General features: G+C 40.5%; 1 long non-coding RNA gene across 1 annotated transcript; it reads left to right on the forward strand.

Moving 5' to 3' along the window:
• Positions 1-6,775: 6,775 nt before the first annotated feature.
• Positions 6,776-13,015, forward strand: LOC145653106 (uncharacterized). The gene is made up of 4 exons (XR_014119427.1): positions 6,776-6,904; positions 7,968-8,188; positions 10,318-10,535; positions 10,888-13,015. It is a non-coding gene; the product is annotated as an uncharacterized LOC145653106 (long non-coding RNA).
• Positions 13,016-20,177: the final 7,162 nt, after the last annotated feature.

Below are 20,177 nucleotides of genomic sequence, written 5' to 3' on the forward strand. Positions count from 1 at the left end.
GACAGAAGGAACTGTTGAGAAGCTAACTCGTATTATGAAATAATAAATAAAAGGTATTTTCCACCCATGGAGAAGGTTTTTTTATTCGTCTGTATGTTTGTTTATTTTTTTTAAAACATTGAGACAGAGCTGACATTCATTGAGGCCCAGCATGTCTTCCCCTTCTCGCTGTATTTGTGTATGTCAAAGACTAGCGAGCGAGAACTGGGCAAGTTGTTCGAGATGGACCCTGAAGATTGACAATGTCCCAACGTCCCAGATCTGTCCACCTATACGTTTGTCCATCTATCCATCCACCAATATTTCCATACCTGCTTCTTTCCCTCCTTCCAGAGTCCCACTAATCCAGTGAAGTCAGAATTCTCCCCTTACGATCCAGCCTTGATCTACTCACCACTCGGTATTGATCGGTGGCATAGAAACTGTACCCCTGGCCAAGTGCCGGGGGTTGTATTGATTGCCTGCGGAAATAGCCTCAGTAGGGGAAAGGCGAGAGGCCTGCGTGGAAGAGAGGCTGGAAAACGTGTGACCCCCCCACCCCCTGGGCATCTGGCTGGCGATAGCCGACGGCAGGTATTTATAGCCGAACAAGAGCCAGACCTGCAGCCCGGATCAATACCCTCCGGGATGTGACACGAACGGTCCGCTCCAGTGAGTTGCGGAGAGGTGGGGGGCTTCGCTATGCCGGTGATCAGGGTTCAGAAGGAATCCCGTGATGCCCTGAAGGTAAATGACCAAAGAAATAAATTACTTGTGAATTCTGTAAGGTTTTGCATTTATTATTATTATTATTATTATTATTATTATTATTATTATTATTATTATTATTACTACTACTACTACTACGGTATTTTGTTAATTATTAGCGTTGGCTGGCATGTTAATCCACCTTCTGTTGAGTCTGCTGCTTCAGCCTCCAGATGAGTTGATGAGCAGCATTGTGCATTAGGCCATAAGAGCCAAATCAGGTTAATCAAGGCCAGATCAGGAGCGCACCATGCCGGCAGCAAAAGCAGACAAACAAAAAAACAACAGGCTCATATTACTGAATAGATTCTACACGGCTGATGCATAAAGGTGTTTATTATTTGAATAAAAATAAATCATATATATCAAAGTATATATAAGTAAAGTTAGGTGAAGAAAAGACTTAAGAATATTCAACATTTTATAAAATATTGAATCTAACAGTACCGCTGTATAATACCCTAGACTGAGACCTTGACCTTTACAGTTTTAAGGGAGGAAATACTATGCCTGCAACATGTTTTACATGTGTCCTAATATGTATAATTCTAACCATTATAGGGATATAATCTGTAGACAAAGAATGGTCGTTCCCGAAGTGCCATACGCTCCATTAGATAATGCTGCCCTCGTGAGGTTTTAGAAATTATTACTTAAATGAGCTCTAATGCAGTAGAAGAAAATTCTGAAATAAGTGTACCATCTAGTGGCTTGTAGGTGATCTATTCGAGTGTGAGCAGTTATAACAGCAAATTTCGCTTCAGCCTCTAGATGGAGACAAAGGACATCGATGTGCTAAGTTCACCGAGCTGCGTGCGTGCGTCTCTTTTGCAGTGTACTGTGCAGGATTTACTGTCAGATTGTGAGCGTTTACACTGGCTTTGGCATTTCCTTGCACTAGCCAATATTTTCCAGGAATGCATTTCTCATGAGATGCCTGGTCTGGACTTGGTTTGCAGCATGCTTAAAATCGCTTAAGAACATGCCACAGGAATGTGGTAAAATGGCCGACGTGAGTGCATGTAGCAATTTGAGCCCCAGCAGGCGTGTGCGTGAATAGACGTGTGCATGTTTAGCTATTCCTAAACACTTTGCATTGAGAGCATAGACTCATAAAGAGGTTAGAATTAATATTATTTAAGGTACAAGCTGAGAATAATTCAAATGCAAAAACATTGCAATTTTTATAATTGCTAATTCACTGTGATTTTAATTATAGCAATTTTGTCCTGATAGATGTACTAATAAAGAAACCGTCAAACATCTAGAATTAGCTGTCTTCTTTCTCATAACTGTCATGGAAGAGGCTGTTTGGTGTTCTCTCAGGCCATATTGCCATTCCGCAGGCCTTCAGCTATCTAGTGGGACGCAGAAGCTCTGACAAGCTAGTGAGATGTCTGGGAAGATGTGGAAAGGTCTCTAAGGCGACAGGGGGGCTTGCGCAGAGGTCACGACCTCACCGCTGCTCTAAGAAGGTGGTTTGGTCTCTCCCAGTACAAACGCACCTGACAAAGTCACACACAGGCCAAGCTACGAGGCTGAAATTAATCTACCTGGAGCTGTAAAAATGTCAAAAATTCTTATCTATGTTTTTGTGCCTATGGACGCTGAGCCTGAGCACACAATATAATTTATAGATTGCTTATACAAGCTTTTTAATTTAATTTAATTTTAATTCCAGACTTTGTGCTTTTATGGAGCACTGCAAATAATTGAACAGGGGCACATTTTATATTGTCATTGCTTTGGCTCTGCACTCATTTGAATTTGGATTTGAAATTAAACAATGATTATGAGGTGCAAAATGCCAGCTTTAATTAGAGTATGTACATGTGTACATTAAGTGAATTATAATAATTATAGCCATTTTTATAAAAATAAAGTTTCCTGCTGTTTTCTGCTTAAACTGTAATCTCTCTCCATAAAACTAATACTATCTTAAAAAATGACTAAAGGTTACTTGTGCCATAAGATGTCAATTTCTGTGTCTATGTTTACGACTGCAAGCTGTCAGTTGGTGAACCAAAACCCCAGTGACTGTGTCTCTTTCCAAATAGGAACAAGCAGCACTTCATCTGCGCCATGAAAGATTTCGATATCGGCGCAACCCACAATATATCAAGCATAACTACGTCACCATCACTGAACATGCCCATGTAAGGGACCCCACCCACACAAACGGTGCTGCCCACCAGTGAAAACAAGTCCTCCGCCTTCATAGTGCCTCATTCAGTGTGTCTCCATGGTGCCACATCTGTGGGGAGCTTCTTAAATCTCTTGTCTCTTATCATCGCTTTTGGATTGGTGCACTAAATATCCTCAGTTATGTGAAAGGTAACAGAATTACAGAGATGAAGAACCAGCGTTTGGGCCTCTTGTTCATAATTCAGAGCCTTTTATTTAAGTAAGATACAATACAAAATGTGAGCCCATGGCCCTGTTGCAGCACATATTAGATAATATTAGATAATGTCCTGGTCTATGGTGTTATGGGAGAGCAAGGCTCTAGATTAAATGTATCATGGACTACAAATAAATCACTGAATTCTGTCAGGATTTTATACACAGTAGTGATGCATAAAATAAGTGCATATAATACACTTGCAATTAGAGTGAAAATTATGTGCATTTAAACAGTAACATAAATATCAATAACAATAATAATGTAAAATATAAAACTTTAACTGTGAGATCAGTCAGACTGGGTGTATTACAATTTAATAAAAATATCCTGATATAAGGTATATACTTTGATAATGAGAATTCTTTAACGAGAAAGCTCATACAGAGCTAGCAACCCTCTTAACTAGACCCTAGACCCTCTTAACTGATTGAAATACTGAATTCAACTTCTGTGTCAAAATCAATATTTGAGGCATGTATTCTGATTACTTTTATCTAATACATATGGAACATTTTGTCTTGATGACATATACCCTAATAACACGCAGGTCCCGATAATGTTGTGTATGAGGGAAATATTAGCCTCATCTAATTCATTTGATGAATATAAACCTTTAACTCCTCAAACAGAACACAAGCAGATGCATACTCTGATGTGCTAGTTTGCAGTGGCAGCCTCAGAGAACACATTGTTGTTTTAGATGTTAGTGTACCCCATGAGTGCAATCTACCCCCTGGAAGTTCCAATCAGATATAAAACATTTGCCTCATCTTCACTCACCCCAGAGGAACCGTTTAGAAACCGAGAAAGACAGCTTGCACAAAATCCTGAGCCACAAACAACTGTTATTTTCACTTAGCTGACAAGACAAGATCAGCTTATGGTTTAGAGATTTCATTCGCAGTATACAGATACATGCACTGTTAGATTTTAGACAAGCAAGTTGGTGACTTGGTTTGTAATCTCCACCAGGTAGCACTCTGCTATTAAATCCACTTCAAATTCATCATCTCTGTATTGCAGCGTCCATCTGAAGAGTATTTGTTCCTCTTGAAATTAGGCCCCATAATTACCCTGCACCTTTCAAATCATTTTTCACACCAAGGGAGTGAAATATTACAATTAAAAAATGAAAGAAAAAATGTTGACATCCTTTCAAAGGGAGCAATTGATTTTATTTGTTCACTTTAGAATTTTACAATTTATATCTAAATATCCTTTATTTCATAGTTTGTCTTATGGCCTATGGCGTATAGAGGAAGAAATGTGCTCTCTGGATTTAGTGATTTATATGTCTGAAGTATAGCTGCCTTGAGTTTACTGGCTTGGCTCAAGGTCTGATGAACGATGCCATGTTTTAGCCTTGAAGAACTTCAGCGTTAGCACTATGCTTTAGCACTGTGTTTAGGGTCATTGCCCGGCTGAAAGATGAAAACCCTTGCAATGGGGTCTGATGTGTCCAGTGAGGTCTGAGGAGTTAACGTTCCCGTGTGCGTGCCAGAATTCATCATGCTGCTGTTGTCAGCAGTGACACCATTCGTGCCCATGAGTTGGATTCACCAGTAGCCATTAATACCCATTCCAGCAGGTTTCCCAGATGAGTCGTGCTTTGGAGAATGAGCGCCTCTGGTTTTGTCTCTACCTTTGCCCTCTTGTTTGACAGTCTGGTACACGTTAATATTAATCTCATCTGTCCATATGAGCTTGGGCTGGAACTTTACAGGTGGTGGATATTCCTTCTAGCAAACTTTAACATCTTCTGTGTTCTGGGTCTTTAATCCCCATTAAATGCTCTTTAATCCCCTCTGAAAATCATTTAACTAATATTAACAGATTTCACTGTTTTATTATTATTATTATTAGTAGTAGTAGTAGTAGTATTAGTAGCAGATAGTTATGCACCGATAATTAATTCCTTGGGCAGATACTATAACCGATAATTAGGACCTTTCAGTGAATGATACCAATATTAATAACTGATCATTTTATCTTTATACATTTTAAAGCAAGTTCAAGCTATAGTCTGTATATCTCACAATAACCGGCCATCCAGACAGGGGAACCTGGGTATAAATACTCAGACAAATCAAGAGAAATGAGACATAGATGCAACCACTACAGGGTGTGGAAACCAAAACAGAACCAGAACAAACAAAACAAAACAAAAAAATCAAGTACACAGTGTCACTGAAACCGTGATGTTGAGGGGAATCTGTGACACTCACAGCAGTAAACACAAAGGGAAATAAAAATAGTTTCATTGCATTTTATTTACTAATCTTCCTCAAATGTTAAGTGCTATTTTTGCCTTAAATTAAAAATGGTCCTTATCACAAACAAAATATTGGCCTTGAATATATTATGCACCTTGAAAAGTAGCAGTATTTTACCAAATAGGTTCAGTAGAGGCCTATAAAGTGATCTTTCCACTGTGTGAAAATGCATCAGTGGCCTTTGGAATGACAGACACCTACCTTTGGAGTATTCCGACAAAGCCTGTTAGTCACCCAAATGAGCAGAGTGAGACTGCATGCTCTACTATTTTGGAACCGGCCTAATATTGTTCTTCAGCCATGTGTCAACCTCACCACACCCCTCTTTCCCCATCAACCCATCATTAATGCTGCACTCGGTTATTCCAGAGCTGTTGTTCATGTTTGTTCAGTGGTGACCTCTGCTGATCATTAGTACAGGCTTAACTTGACTGCCTTTTACCCATGACGTTGCATACACTGCATACGTCCTTTAGTGAGTTAAATGCTTTGCTGATATAATAGAAGCTAAGATGTGTAACAGTTACTTTGGTATGTTACGCTGAATGTCCTTCAATTTAACCTGCCTGAGCTGCTCGTGGGAGATTGGATTAGCACACTTCCATGTGTTGCTTCTGGCCTGCCATAGCACACTAACATAGACCACATATTCACCATTATAAAGCAAATCTGCTATTAATGAGTTTATAACTTTCTTGTGCTCCTAGGGCTTGCTGGATGGCCCAGACTCTCATTCCTCACTGTTGTAACACCATTTCTCTTATTCTTACTTAGTTATAGATCTTAAGGTAAAGTGGAGTTCAGAAGGGTAAACATATATTAGAAATATATTGTGTTTGGCAGTTATATATATTTTTTGTCTTTTTTGTGAAGGTTTGCTTCTACTACATAATATAATTTGCTATTTGCACTTCTGGTTAGATGGTAAATGCTTTTCATTGAAGCTGTACTCTGCTCAGTGATGAAATCTAATCTAAACTAATCTGACAAGAGACTTCTACAGCTAGTTTAGTAACTAGTATCCAGTGTTGTTTCAAGCTTGTGAGAGGCAAAATGCAGAACACCTTTCAGTTAATAATAATTTCATGCCCTTTGGAGGGAAGCAAAAATACACCTCCCCATTTCACGACCTTTTAATCTGTTCTGCAGAAGTCGCGTTAATCAAGTAACTGCGACCAGTTTTGGCAGAAACAAAATTATGTGCCCTCAGGTCAACTTTGTTCTGCTTTTGAAAAGCAACAGTTCACTAAAGTTCGGAGGAAATACGTTTAATTATTTATACATTAGAGGCCATGCCAAAGTGAAAATCGATGTTAAAAAAAAAAAAAAAAAATTCACACTGGTTCAATGTGTCGATCTCTGAAAGAGTGTAAAGTAAGCAGCCTGAAACATGGACGCTCTTGAACAGATTTCAGCATCACCCAAAGAAATAATGTGGGGAGTTGGCTGACAAAAGAACAACAAGAACTGCCGATGCTGGGTACGTAAAATGCTAATAAAACCAAAACGCTGATAAAGTCACTTAGCAGGACTGTTTTCCTTTGCTCTTAATATATTGTCGACACCCTATTGCTCAAATGGTTCAGTGCAGAGGCCACAGCAATGGACTCGGCTGAGCGGAACAGAGAAAAATCTTGAAAGCTTTTTGGCTGTTTAAAAAAAAAAATCGTATTTATTTATTTATTTATTTTTTTAATGAACGAGCAGCAAAAGCACACCTGGGGTTATTTTGGTTCCCTGGAAGCAGGCCCTGGAGTCCTTGGAGTCTGCGAGAGTCGCTTGGTTTTTCCCGTGCGGTCCTTTCTCGGCTAAACTGTGTGTGTAATCGCTGAGCTGCCACAGCCGGTGCTCAGTGTTCCGGGTTGTAGAGCAGGCCCGCGGCTTGGCACTCCACCCTAGGCCAGCCGCAAAACATCGCTTGGGTGGCGGCAAAAGGCCGACATTGCACTACAGAAACGGACCTGACTGATGGGCGTGCTTCACACTATCCAGACAGAAGTAGAATTGTATCTTGGGTGGCGTGTGTTCCTCTGTCTGTTGATATCTGAGTCCTGGTAGTGGAAGTGCTGTTCTGTTTTGCTGTAACACATAGGACCTGACAGTGGCCTGAGGCTGTAGTGCCTTTTCCCTACAGGGAGAGAAGGAGCTTACAGACACTTAAAGCCTTTTGACTCTTTATACTACCTTACCAGCGGTACCTTCTGTCTAATATGTCATGTCAAAGTACACTTTAAGGTTTTGTGTGCTGTTTTGATGGGTGTAAAATGTTATTGAAATGAAATATTGTCATGAAATTCTACAACACTGTAATATAATCCAGTTACCATCCACTGTCCTCTCCCTCTTAAGTTCAAAAGGCTTTATATCAGATAGATTCTGAACAAAATGTTCCCCATTCTACCTTATTATTTGCCGCAAGACACCCCTTGTATTCACCCTTCCTCTTCTGCATTAACATTTTTACCCTAATGGTAAAAAATTATGCATATGCCAGTAATGTTAGTGCGACTCCAAATACTTGGCTCTCATGCATGTCTTCACAGCCTGTGCCCAGTGGGCCTGCCCCGACTGGCCCACCTCCCGAATATAATGGAACCACTGCCTTGGAAAATGTCTGTCTTCCACTGGCGCAGTCGAGGGCAGCCACCTGCAGATGGGGCTGTTGCGCTTCATCGGGGGAGAAAATGACCTCCCGGCTGTAACTCCCCCTTGCCTCCACCCTCCCCCATCCCCCGCCGCTGCCAATCCGAGCAGATTCAATCAGGTACGCTCCCCCAGATCGAGTTCATCCTGTCGGAAAAGGTTCGCCTCTCAAATCAGATGGGTAGGGAAAAAGAGTGGGGTGGCTCCTTTAAGGCCACACGAATGCAATTCTTGCGTGTGTGGGACAGAAATGGTCACTGTGTGGAAGACAAACATGCGGCAAGCCCAAAGAATGCGCAGTATACAACTGTTTTTTTTAATTAATTTATTTTTTGCCAGCTTACAGGCCGCGGTCGTTCTGTAAAAAGGTGTTATGAATAGGAGCAAAACACCCCCCACAGCTCCCTTAATAATGGGTTTGACATTAGTTGAGTGGATGTGGGAGCTTGTGCCTTTTGAATGCTGAGACTTTGAATGTTAAGCATCTGTGTTTGTGTATCAAATTGTATATTTGTTTAGCTTACATGCATGCCAGAGAGCTCAAGCCATAAAGAAAGAATAAAGAATCACACACACACGTATGTGTACATAGAAAAATATATGCTCATGTGCATTTAATTGGTTCAGGCCATAATTATTGTCATTGTCAAACCAACCAGTAGGCGAAGCATAACTTTAGAAAGCTATGTTTTATGTGCACCGCATGAACCGCAAACAGTTTTAACTGGTTTTGCCTTTTGCTTTAATCAGCCCTTTTTCGGTGGTTTTAGTTTCTTGGAGAGTTAACTGGCAGGCAAGATAGCCTCTAAAGCTGTATTTTCTTTGCTGGCTTGTTTTTTTTGTTTGTTTGTTAGCTAGCTAGATAGCTAAGGCTAGCAAGGTGTTATGCAGGCTAGAAGTGCTAAGCAGATAACAGATGGTAATTTAGAATCTTAATGGTGTACAGTTCCCAAGAGAGGGCATGTTTGCGTAGTTTTGTTCTTAAAGTAATGGTCTGTTTTTCCTTGTTGGCGTTGGAGGGAAAAAGTTATTCCGTGCCTCATAACGGTTGCAACGGGCGCATGCAACCGTGTAAACGTTGCCATGGTGATAACGTTCCCCCTGAGGAAGATGCAGAATAACATATAAATGCTATAAATGCTGACTCGGGTATTAACGTGGAATAAGTATGTTCCCGGTATAAGAGTGGTATTTCTGCTCATGTATGGGATGATGATGTTAGCCATCATTTTATCCCCAAAAGTGTTTTGAACAGATATGGTTTCTGAGAGTGTGCCCTACTAACTGTATATGAATATATACAACAATATGAACCTAATAACTTGGTTGCATATGAACATTTAATTTGCACTTCAACTACAAGCTCGACTGCTTCGGTTCCACTGACTGCTGCAGTGCGTTCTTACACACTTGCACTTGTAATTTCTGGTAGTCAGAGTAACTATTATGGGATGAACATGTGGCATTTGAAAATCTCCACCCACTGCTTGTTAACCAATCGTCTTTATTTCCGCTCACTGACTGTTAACCAGTTACGTTCGTTCTGCCTCCAAGGCCTTCAGAACGGTTCTGAGTTGTGCTTTTGCACATTAGTGGAATGTGTTCCGTGCACATTAGCTCCCCCAGCTGTCCATTACAAGGCATTCCATAATTTTCTCTCCAGTCTTCCAGTGTTTCCATTAAAAATGTATCTGTTGCTTTTGCAAAAGTTCATGAGCGACCCAAGGGCTAAAGTGAACAGACTCTGGTCTATATGATGCTTGAAATGAGTCAATCTATTTCTGAAAGTCTGACGTTCATGGCCAGGCGTCGGACCCTTGTCCACATGTTCCTTTTGAAGCTTCCGTTACTGGGCGTGTCTGCCTTTCTTCGTTTATGTTTCGAGATTGGGTGATGAGCATGTGACCAAGCCATGGTCCTGAACTGGATCCAGTGAATGTATAGCTTGCTAGCATTACCAGGAGTAGGATAGGAAGGAGGTTTTCTGTGAATGAGCTAGTGTTGAGGAGGTCAATGTTATGGCACTTACTAATTTACTGAGCAGGCATGCGTGTGTGTGTGTATGTGTGAGTGAAGGGGAGGGAGAGAGAGACAGAGAGAAAGCAGTGTGTGTCTGTGGGTAGGTGAGTGAACACAGAAAATGGAGGAAAACCTAGGAATATTGCGTGAAGGGAAAAAGCAGCTTTTGGCTTAAAGCACAGACTGTCATTCCAACCAATAGGATGACAATGTGTTTCTCTTCCTCCACAGTTCTAAAGAGTCTTCATTTTGAATTCTGATGCCCAAGTGGAATGCCGCCTGAAAGCATCACATCTCGGAATGCAGGAAAAGTCCAGCTCCAGAGTTTTGCTGTGATCTGTCTTGACTAACAGACTTGAATAACTCCCGTCCTTCGGGAGCAGGGACGCAGGTCTAAAATAGAGCTGTCACAAGGAGTGAACCGTAAAGGTCTTTGCGACTAATGCCAGGTGAGTCATACAAAAGGCTAGCAGGAAGAGACTTGATCGGGAGCTGTCTCTTATATGTCTCTATGTGCTCTCGCATATAACAGTCACAGCGAATACATTAGACACGGCATTGTAAATGCCGGGAGACCTTGATAAATGTGTTGGTAAAGGAGAAGTCAGCAGCTGCTGTCAAAGTTTTACCAAAACTGTATTTCTGATGTTCATATCTACTGATTTTTTTTTTTATAATGAAATGAGACTTTAGAAAAGTCTAGCCAATCGTTTGACCAAGTTACCACGTCACCATGCCAACAACTCTGTTAATATCTACAGTAATATACAGCTGTGGTGCCGTTTTGTCTGCTTCTTTCAGAAACCTCTTTCTTCCACGCGTCCAGGCCTCATAATTCTCAGGATGGTCTGAGATGGCTAGACTGGGCACAGGGGAGAGAGAGGGGACTGGGTGTACGGAGCTGGCGTCGTCATGGAGTGGCAGAGCAGCACGTGGAAACCGCGAGTGGACCATTGCCTTGACCACAACAGAATGCTTGGCATCGCTGTGCGGTGCCGGTTAAAGGGGAGGAGCTTCCCCAATCCCGCAACCCACACGCAAACGAAGTTGGCACGCATGATCCCACGCTTGTAGAGATGACTGACCGAAGTCTCGTTTTAGCACGCCCACGTTCTGGTACACAGACACACTCTTACATAATTCACCCTGCGCGCACACACACACATTCATGTGCAAGTCCACACTATGCTCTTTTCCTCCCTCTTGACATGTAACCATACAGCTCACTCAGGGAGGCTGAAATGCCTCCAAGATGAAACTAGATATGTGTTCCAGATAATCTCATGGTAACATGCCTGAAGGGTCTGAGTAAATCTCTGTCATACGAGATCAGTATAAAAGAAAAATCACCCTCACAGACCAGCTATTTTCTAGCATTTAACTTGCATGAATACAGCTCAGAGCATTTTTTTTAATTGAAATGTCTCAAATTGAAACGAACTATGATCAGAAAATGTGTTCACTATGGCATACACAATATATTGTGCAGTGGTTGTTTTTAATCCTGTTTCACAGAGCAGTGTTGATATGTTGACAAATAATCTCATTACCTTTGATTTCTATCTGGCAATTGTATTGCATTCTTTAGGCTGATTAGAAATGTATTTCAAAACCATGTAAAATGCTGTCATGGCCCACGTCACTGGTTAGGAGCTCCTGAAACAGATTTGTGTAAATTAGACGAACTGCAAAAGCATGCTGTATATAAGAAGCTGTATAAATCTGTATCACCTGTTCATTTGCAAAAAGAACTATAGGTTTATCCTAAAATCTGGCAATCTGTCTCAGTCTGCAAAGAATCTTGGGAGTGATGGACTAACTCTAGATAAGCAAGCCAGAAAGGCTCAGTATTGTTCAGCTGCTGATGTGATGTGTCTATAAATACTGTATCTGATATCATTAACGTGAAATACATAAGGTAGTGCTCTGTAAGCACTGCCTTATAAAGCAGGGTAACATTCTCAGTCCGAAAAGCATTGATTCTACAACAGATTCTACATCTTGTTAGCATCAGCGCGTTTTGAATGCAACAACAAAAAGAATCTGTGAAAACAAATGCAGGCCATCGTTTTAGCTGGTCAAGCTACAGTGCACTGGACAGAACAATAAAGAGCTTATGTTTATCAAGCTTAGCGACCTTATTGAAGCTCAACATTAGCTCCCTGGGTCTCCTGTTAGCAAGAAAGCAAGACTTGGTTTTGCATCAAAAGCATGCATGGAGTTGATGTTGTTAGGAACTGTTAAATTTACTTGAAGGCACGTTACTGGATAGTATTGAACTCTGCAACATATAGTGGTTCGGATGGAAAGGAAATGATCAGGGCAACAATAGGATACTGCAATGCATAACCACAGCAGTAAAAGTCCTTACAGCACCCCAAATATCATCTGCACGCATTCTGTAGGATTGTGACGATGAATTAGGAATGACAGCCAGACAACAGTTCACTAGCAGTAATTGCAAAACCCTCCCTAGAGTCCCGTTATGCCAACATGGATATTCCAGCCCCTCTCTCAATATCGAATAATATCAACATATGGGGGGGGGGGGCGCGGAGCATCAAAACACCCATACTCACATGCTAAGATGCAGCCTGAGAGGAACTCAATAGATTTTCAATTATGTTGAGGGAGAGCAGAGTTTTGACAACATGAGACTCTTATCTGGCAAAACCACTTCATCAGTTATTCCTCTCCAAGTTGAAAACGCGCAGCTGAATGCTTTAGGCTCCATTTTGCCCTCACCAGCCTAATGACGGCACATTCCTGCATCAGCTATCATGTTCTATCACAGATATTGACTTCTTCCTCAATGCACCGGTCCATAATGGTATAAAGATTATTGCATAGTAGTTTAATAACAATAGGTTATGGCTCACTGTTTCTTCAGTTCTATCTGCAAGGAGAGAGGTGCCATTTGTGGAGCTTGTTGTTTTTATTCTGTTATGAGTTAAAGGAGCCCACCAAACAACAACAATAACAAAAACAACCCCATCATTTAAAATGTGGTTCCGTACTGTGAAGACAGTTTGAAGACAGAACGAATTCAACATTCAGCTCCAGATGGTTGGAGGAAGAAAGGGGTAAAAAAAGGAGAATGAATGAAAATATATAAACCCAAAACAAACAAACAAACAAACAAACCAACAACAACAAAACAAGATGTGGTCACATGACAGTGGCTTTAGATTAAGGAAGTTCGTTTCTTCTGCGAGCTGCAGCAAACTGGGTTTCACAAAACTGATTTAGGGATGTTTTGAAGAATGGCATTTTAATGTAAATACACAGTGAACATTTTTTTTTTGTATGTGAGGGAGGTCTTTATTTTCTAGCACATTTTATGTGAAACAATGAAACAATGACTAAAGGTAAAGTGCAGAAGTTTTTTGAAATTTATTTCAATTTACAGTCAGCTTTGATTACATTGGGTGAATCATTGCAATCACAGGCTTTATAATATGTAGTGCCCATATTTCAGGGACTAAAAGAAACTGGAATCAGTAGTCTTATATAAACATAATATTGTATTATTTGGAATGAACTGAATCATAGCTGATTGGTATAAGGTGCCAGAAATATTTGACATCTTGAATCAGAGCACATGCAGGGTCTGTAATATTCAAGTACTCCTTGCTTTGAGGACTTTTTCCTTCAATCTGGTAGTGAAATCAATGAGTGAAATTTCTTCTGGGGTTAGTTAGAATGTCTAATTTATATATTGACCTTATTCCGCTCTGTCCATTTTATACAATTGATTCTTATATTTTTTGTCTTGCAAAATTGATCAATATGGGAGCACTGAGAATATGTTCTGAAAAGGTCCGATGATTTTTAACTGCAACAAACCTATTCTGTTACCAGCTGGATGGACACCATGGGAAAATGGCCAGAATTAACTTCCAGAGACACTTTCATATTTTGTTCACCCAGCTGATAACTAAGTAGAGTTATAATACTGTAATACAGTAGAAGATAATGCTGGCTAATGTTAATTTTGTTTGATATGAGTAGAGGGAGGTTGTACTGTAGTAGATAACAACGCTAGCTAATGTTTCTTCTGTGTGTGGGTTTTGTGTACTGTTATCTCTGATTTCCAGTGTCAGTGATAAGTAATTAGACAAAACTGTTGTAGAACGTCCTTTTGAGTATGCTTATTAAACTTTCTTAATTTTAAAATGCTTTAAAAACTCCACCCATTTCTTTCAGCTGTCGTGGCTGAATTTTTGGGGTTGGACTAAAACAGTAATAATGTGCTGGGATTTTAATTCCTTCCCACTGTACTGAGCTTTTCATGGTGGCCCTTAGCGGAGGAGCAGATGAAACGGAGACTAAACAGGTGCTCTTGAGCTCAGTAGGCACTGTCCTTAAGGGGATTAAAGATTAAATATGGTGGGGAGGTACCTGCTTTGGGTGCTGTGAAACCAGGTGCATTTGTGTAGCACTAAGCAAGTGGCATCAGCCACGTTAACCATGATCGCGACAAACAATTGAACCAAAAACAGAGTTGTGTCTGTTTCCCTCAAGCACTGGCTGTTCCCTAATGCAAACAAAGCCAGTAATCCCCCTCCCATCCCCAGAGTTCATCTTTTTTTCTCTTTCTTTCTTTCTTTATCTGTATTCTCTTTCAGCACATTTTATTGTCTCGACAAATTTCTCCTTGTCTGAGCAGTGGATCCCCTCAGTGGTGCAACCTCTAGCGGAAAAACAAACATCTATAAGAGGCTCCCAGATTACTTCCCAGTCTTGTGAAGTGTCCTTCGCGCTTTCAGCTGGGAAGGAGTTTTTAAAGTTTCATGCGCAGCTTTAAGAAAATAGCATGTGCTTATTTATTAATAGCGAGGCCAAGTCTTCTCGCATTGCCATGTGCAGATCACCACTCGTGAGCAGGTCGCGTTCTCTGCCTGCTTGCATGCTAGCTGGGAGGAATTGCTTTAATGCAACAAATAGATGCTGGATCGATCCGGTCAGCCAGACGGCAGAGTGGATTTCTAACACGGATCCACGGTAATAAAGGCCCTCTGGGCGAGTAGACCTGACGATCGGGCCAGAGGAAAAGAGATGGATTGTTATTGGGTCCCCTCACATTGATTTTATGTACCTGGCTATTTACAGGCAGAAAAGAAATACAATGATTGTCTTGCGGGCAAAAGCGGTATTTCTCGCCATTAAGTGGCTCTTGCTTTTAACTGCTTCTGTGCCAATAATTGGATATTCCGGACCAAAGCCATCTGTTGGGTGACAGTGTGGGTATTGGAACATTTGAAGATTATTGAGAAACTTAATGTGCCGTTACAAGATGAATTAGATCAGTGTACTGTAGAGAATTTCTCTTCTCATAACAGAATGACTTTGAGAAGATCAGGGCAGATTTCAATGTACTGTACCATTTGAGTACCAATGTTGATTAGTTTGCTAAGATTGCTTTAGTTTTTCTAAAGAAAAAACTAATATGAATGATATCAGAAGGACAATTTCTTGTAAAGAGTAATTAAAACATGTACTATTTACCTTTTTAACTTGGATAGATATATCTACTTTCCAATGAAGCAGTACTAAGAAACTTATTTGGGACTGAAAAATTCACCCCATCCCTTCTATTGTAAAGCAGGGCTTGAAAACATTTTGTTTATTAGGGTAAAGGATTTACATTTCTCCATATAATAATAACATTTGAGAATAATTGATGCCACATACTTAATTAGTTCCAAAACAGCAAGAAGGAATAATTCTAAAGTTTATCTTGTTAGTTTTGTTTAAAGCAAGGAAATCCAATTATTGAAATGAAAAAGGCACCTGACAAACTGACAAGTGTACTTATTTTATGTCATATGGAGATAAAACCCTTTTATCCTTAAAGAAAAGCAACAATATTCAGAATTCACAATCATGTCAAAATTTAATTAGTCCTTTTGCCTCACATAAAATTTTGATTGCACACAATGAATGGGCTGAGAAAAACGCTATGATTGGTGGAAAATGATAGAGCGTTACAATGACTTATGCTTATGAAAATACTCCATAAAAAAAGAAAATGTCTACTGTGTGTGTGTTTTTTTTTTTTAACTATGAAGAATATGAAACAAGGTGAACCCATTAAAAATATAAAAGCAGGCATTTATCCCTGCCTACAGAGGAAGGTTGCGTTAAGGATTTTGCAGATTATAATATTATGCTCTAGGGAGTTTTTCCTTGCCTCTGTCACCCTTGGCTTACTCATTGTGAGCTTGGACTTGGACATTGCTTTGTGACACCAGCTGTTGTAAAAAGTGCTGTATAAATTATTTTATTTTTAAAATTTGATTGTAATCTGATTCCTCAAAATAGAGGCAGTCTTTTTATTGACATCATGTATAAGTGAGATCTTGACAGACACCATGAGGAGCTAATATAGAGCTTCCACCTCGACTAGTAATGCCCAACATAGTCATGCAGAATTGCAGGTTCTCATTTATTCTGTCCTGCTTCACAAATCAACGCATAACCTCAGACAACTGCATCTGCATTAAAAGTGGAAAGAATATTCAAAGGTATAAGTGAGCAAGGAGGGTAGTTTGCATTCTGTCCTCCCTTCCATACAGATCAGTCACTATTACCAGCATCTCCACAAATGATTTTGCAGGAATTTTCGACTTTAAGGATGAGATAAAGCTTATCAGGCTGGTCAGGTTCCCCTTGGTTGGGCTCATCTCCTCCAGTCTGAAGGGAGATGATTGGAGTTGATTAGGGACAATCAAACCTGGCGCCCTACTGGCCTAGCCTTTCTGCTGACTGCACAATCAATGTGTGTCTTCCTGGAGGAGCTGATTTAGGCCTGAAGAACACCACGATACTATCTTCTGCCACCGCACTAATCCTCCTTGGATAAGGATGGGATTTCTGAGCTGCCTGAGAATACCTGGAGATCTTCTCTCTCACCACAGAGACCAGGTGAACCCAAAGGTCTCAATTGGGAATGGAGGATGACTCATCTCCTTCTGATAATGCTCTGATGTGTGTGATCTATAAAAGGTTTGGTACTGGTTGGGTCGATAGGGGGGCTGGGCTATGACGAAATTGATCGTGCTAACTTTTCAGCACAGAGACTGGGTGAACCCAGAGGTCTTTGTGCTGATAGGATGGCTGGGCTGTGTTGAAACTATTTTGCACAAGGGCATCAGGGTACAGTGAGCCAGCCACATTAGTCAAAGTAGTTATTTGATGTGGCCAACTGCAGAAGACAATAAGTTTAGAAAAGCTCACCATGGTGAGTTGCCAATATTCTTTTATTTTTACCCAAAAGTCTTTGGTGAGAAATGGATTTAAGATAGAAAGTGGGTATTCACACCAGGACATGTTTCTGAGTCCACCGGTTTGAGTTTTATTCATACCAGCAATGACATTATTAAGATAATTTGTGGTCATTGCTCATGGTGTGTGTGTGTGTGTGTGTGTGTGTGTGTGTGCAGGATCAGACAGCATTATTCAATCAATGAGCCATTGAAGACTAATCATTTGTATCCTCCGACAACATGACGAAGGCATGGGCTGTTATTGTGTGAGGCTTTGTGACCACTACTGTTTTTCATCACCACGCTTTGCAAACACTACTGGAACGTTTGACACTCCCAGCTTGGTAATAGCCCTTGTCTGAATCATTTTCAGGAGGGGTCATTTTTGTCAACTTGCAGGCAATGCCTCTCAATGGCCTATAAAGGAACCCCTGCCGAAAATATGTGGTTAATTTTACAGGCGTAATTATGAACCTGTCAAACACAGCAGAGGGGTATTGGATATTGATTATGTACACATGATTAGAGGGGTGTGCCAAATGTAACTCGCAGCATGCACAGCACCCGGCTTATGTGGCTCAATGAGTAATTACATAAATGAGAATTACTGTACTGCTTCAGTGGTTCACACTACCAGCTGGTGTTAAATGCACATATTCACCAGTCGTGCTATGTGGACGGTGATAAGATGTTTGTGGTCTGTGAGAAGTGCACTCTCTGATGAAAATGCAGTCTCATCCTCAGAGTTACCATTATGAGCATGTGGTGCCGTGAAACATGAAAGAAAACGATCATAATGAGCATTTGCTGTGTTAAGGGCTTTGATTCCACATCCAAGCCTCTTTTAGCAGAGTGTCTCCTGATGTAAAATGCAAAGTGAAAGTTCGTAGCTTGTTTTCTTTTAACATTTTAATGTTCCATAAATCAAGGAAAAATAAAGGAAGAGCATTTAAGTTAATAAATATTGTTGTAGAGGTAGTAGAATGCAGGACCTTGGAATGATGGTCTCATGAAGAACCCTTTTACTGATCCCCACTCTCAGGCACTGCACAGTTTAGTGTTTTTACTGACTAAAAACACCCTATTAATCTCATGAAGTCCTCAGGTGAGAAATCAAGTATTAAAGCGAGCAAAGTTTATCGGGGATTTTTGGCTTAAACAATCGCCACTGGACTGTGTTTAACCCCAGTGAGAAGCTGCAGAGGAGTGCTATGTTTTGTTTTTTTAGTATTAAAGCTATCTGGGGGGCTGTGCTGGGCAGGATTGTAAATGATGGGGAAATAACAATTTTAATAAGGTTTAAAAACAGCCAAGCGGTCATTTACTTGTGTTGAGAAGTCCATCCTGAAAGTGAGGAGTAAACTGATACCGATATATTGGAGGGGGGGGTGGGTGGGTGTTGGAAGGGGGCTTAGGTTTTCTATATTTAGGTCTTACTGGGACTACATCCATATTTTGACACAGCTGTTTCGTCAAATAATCAGATGACGAAAACCAATCTAATCGTGTGTTAGTTCTGGCCATTTAAACGTTTGCTGTTTAAATTGTTTGCATTGGATATCACAAAAATGAAGATGGATCAGAGAATTAGTGAATTAAGAGATATGACTTTGCATTAAAGTTGACTTTTTCTCAAAATTCTCAAACTTTTTCCTAAAACCCCCAATTAAGTCTTTTCCATAGATCTAGGTGGTTTCTTTTCCTCTCTCTCTCTCTCACACACACACACACACACACACAAATGCACAAAAGAATTGAACTCATAGCCTCTGTCCTTCACAACAGTAAAGGATTTTAGATTAGGAAGGAAAGACGATACCATCTTTCCAAGAAAGGGGGCACTTCTTCAATTGCCTATCACTCACAGAAGATTACTCTTTTGCTGTTATAATGGCAGCTGAAATGGGACTTCAGTGACATTTTGACCAAAGTTACACTAGGATGCCCAGCATGGCATAGTATTGTGTACACAATGAATGACACTGTTCAGTTAGCCACAGAAATGCATTTAGAATTGTACTGGTTGAACAACCTAAGTGGTAAAACAATTGATTTGACGGACACACACAACAACAAGAACAACAACAACAAGAGAACAGCTGTATTGCATTTACGTTGGCATTTCTGAAATAATCCATTCTTCATCCTGGAAAATACATTCTGACGGTTGATAAATATCACTCAAAAGAATTGTTTTGAAAACCACTTCAGTACATGTGGCTGCAGAGAACCACAATTCATAGTGGCAAAAGTTTGACAGGTGCTATTTGTTTCTTCACCCAGGAATGGGACTGACGAGGCACACATAGTTCCTGCATACCCGTTATCCCTTTTTACAAACAGCCTATGGACTCCTGTTTATAAAGAGTACATCTCCCAAGGCATAAGCTTAACAAACAGGCAGAAAAACATTAACACCGCACAAACTAACAAATTACTCTATAGGTCATGAATCAAAGATGAAAAGCCCCTTGAAGTAAAATTCCACCTCAAATGCGCGGCACTGTGCGTGCCAGTTTTATGTCTTTTCTCACCGCTGCAGGGCATTAAATGTATATATGAGCAAACACTCATCTCAGTGGCAATGCTGAAATGAATATGTGTCACTGAGAGCACCACTGCGAAACACCTCAGTGTGCTGCTAGGTGGCAGGTTTGGCAACATATACCTCGAAGTGGCCTGGAATGTGATACAAATGATACTAAAGCAACAGTTTTGACAAATGGCTCCAGTGCGGCTGCATCACAATGCATTATTCATTCTGGCTTCATGTATCTTTCAGGTCCCTCCACCCAATGGGCTCGCAGGTGAGCGTGCTCTGCT

Source organism: Electrophorus electricus, chromosome 22 (assembly GCF_041902795.1).
Source record: "Electrophorus electricus isolate QZ-2024a chromosome 22, ASM4190279v1, whole genome shotgun sequence".
NCBI lineage: Eukaryota > Metazoa > Chordata > Actinopteri > Gymnotiformes > Gymnotidae > Electrophorus > Electrophorus electricus.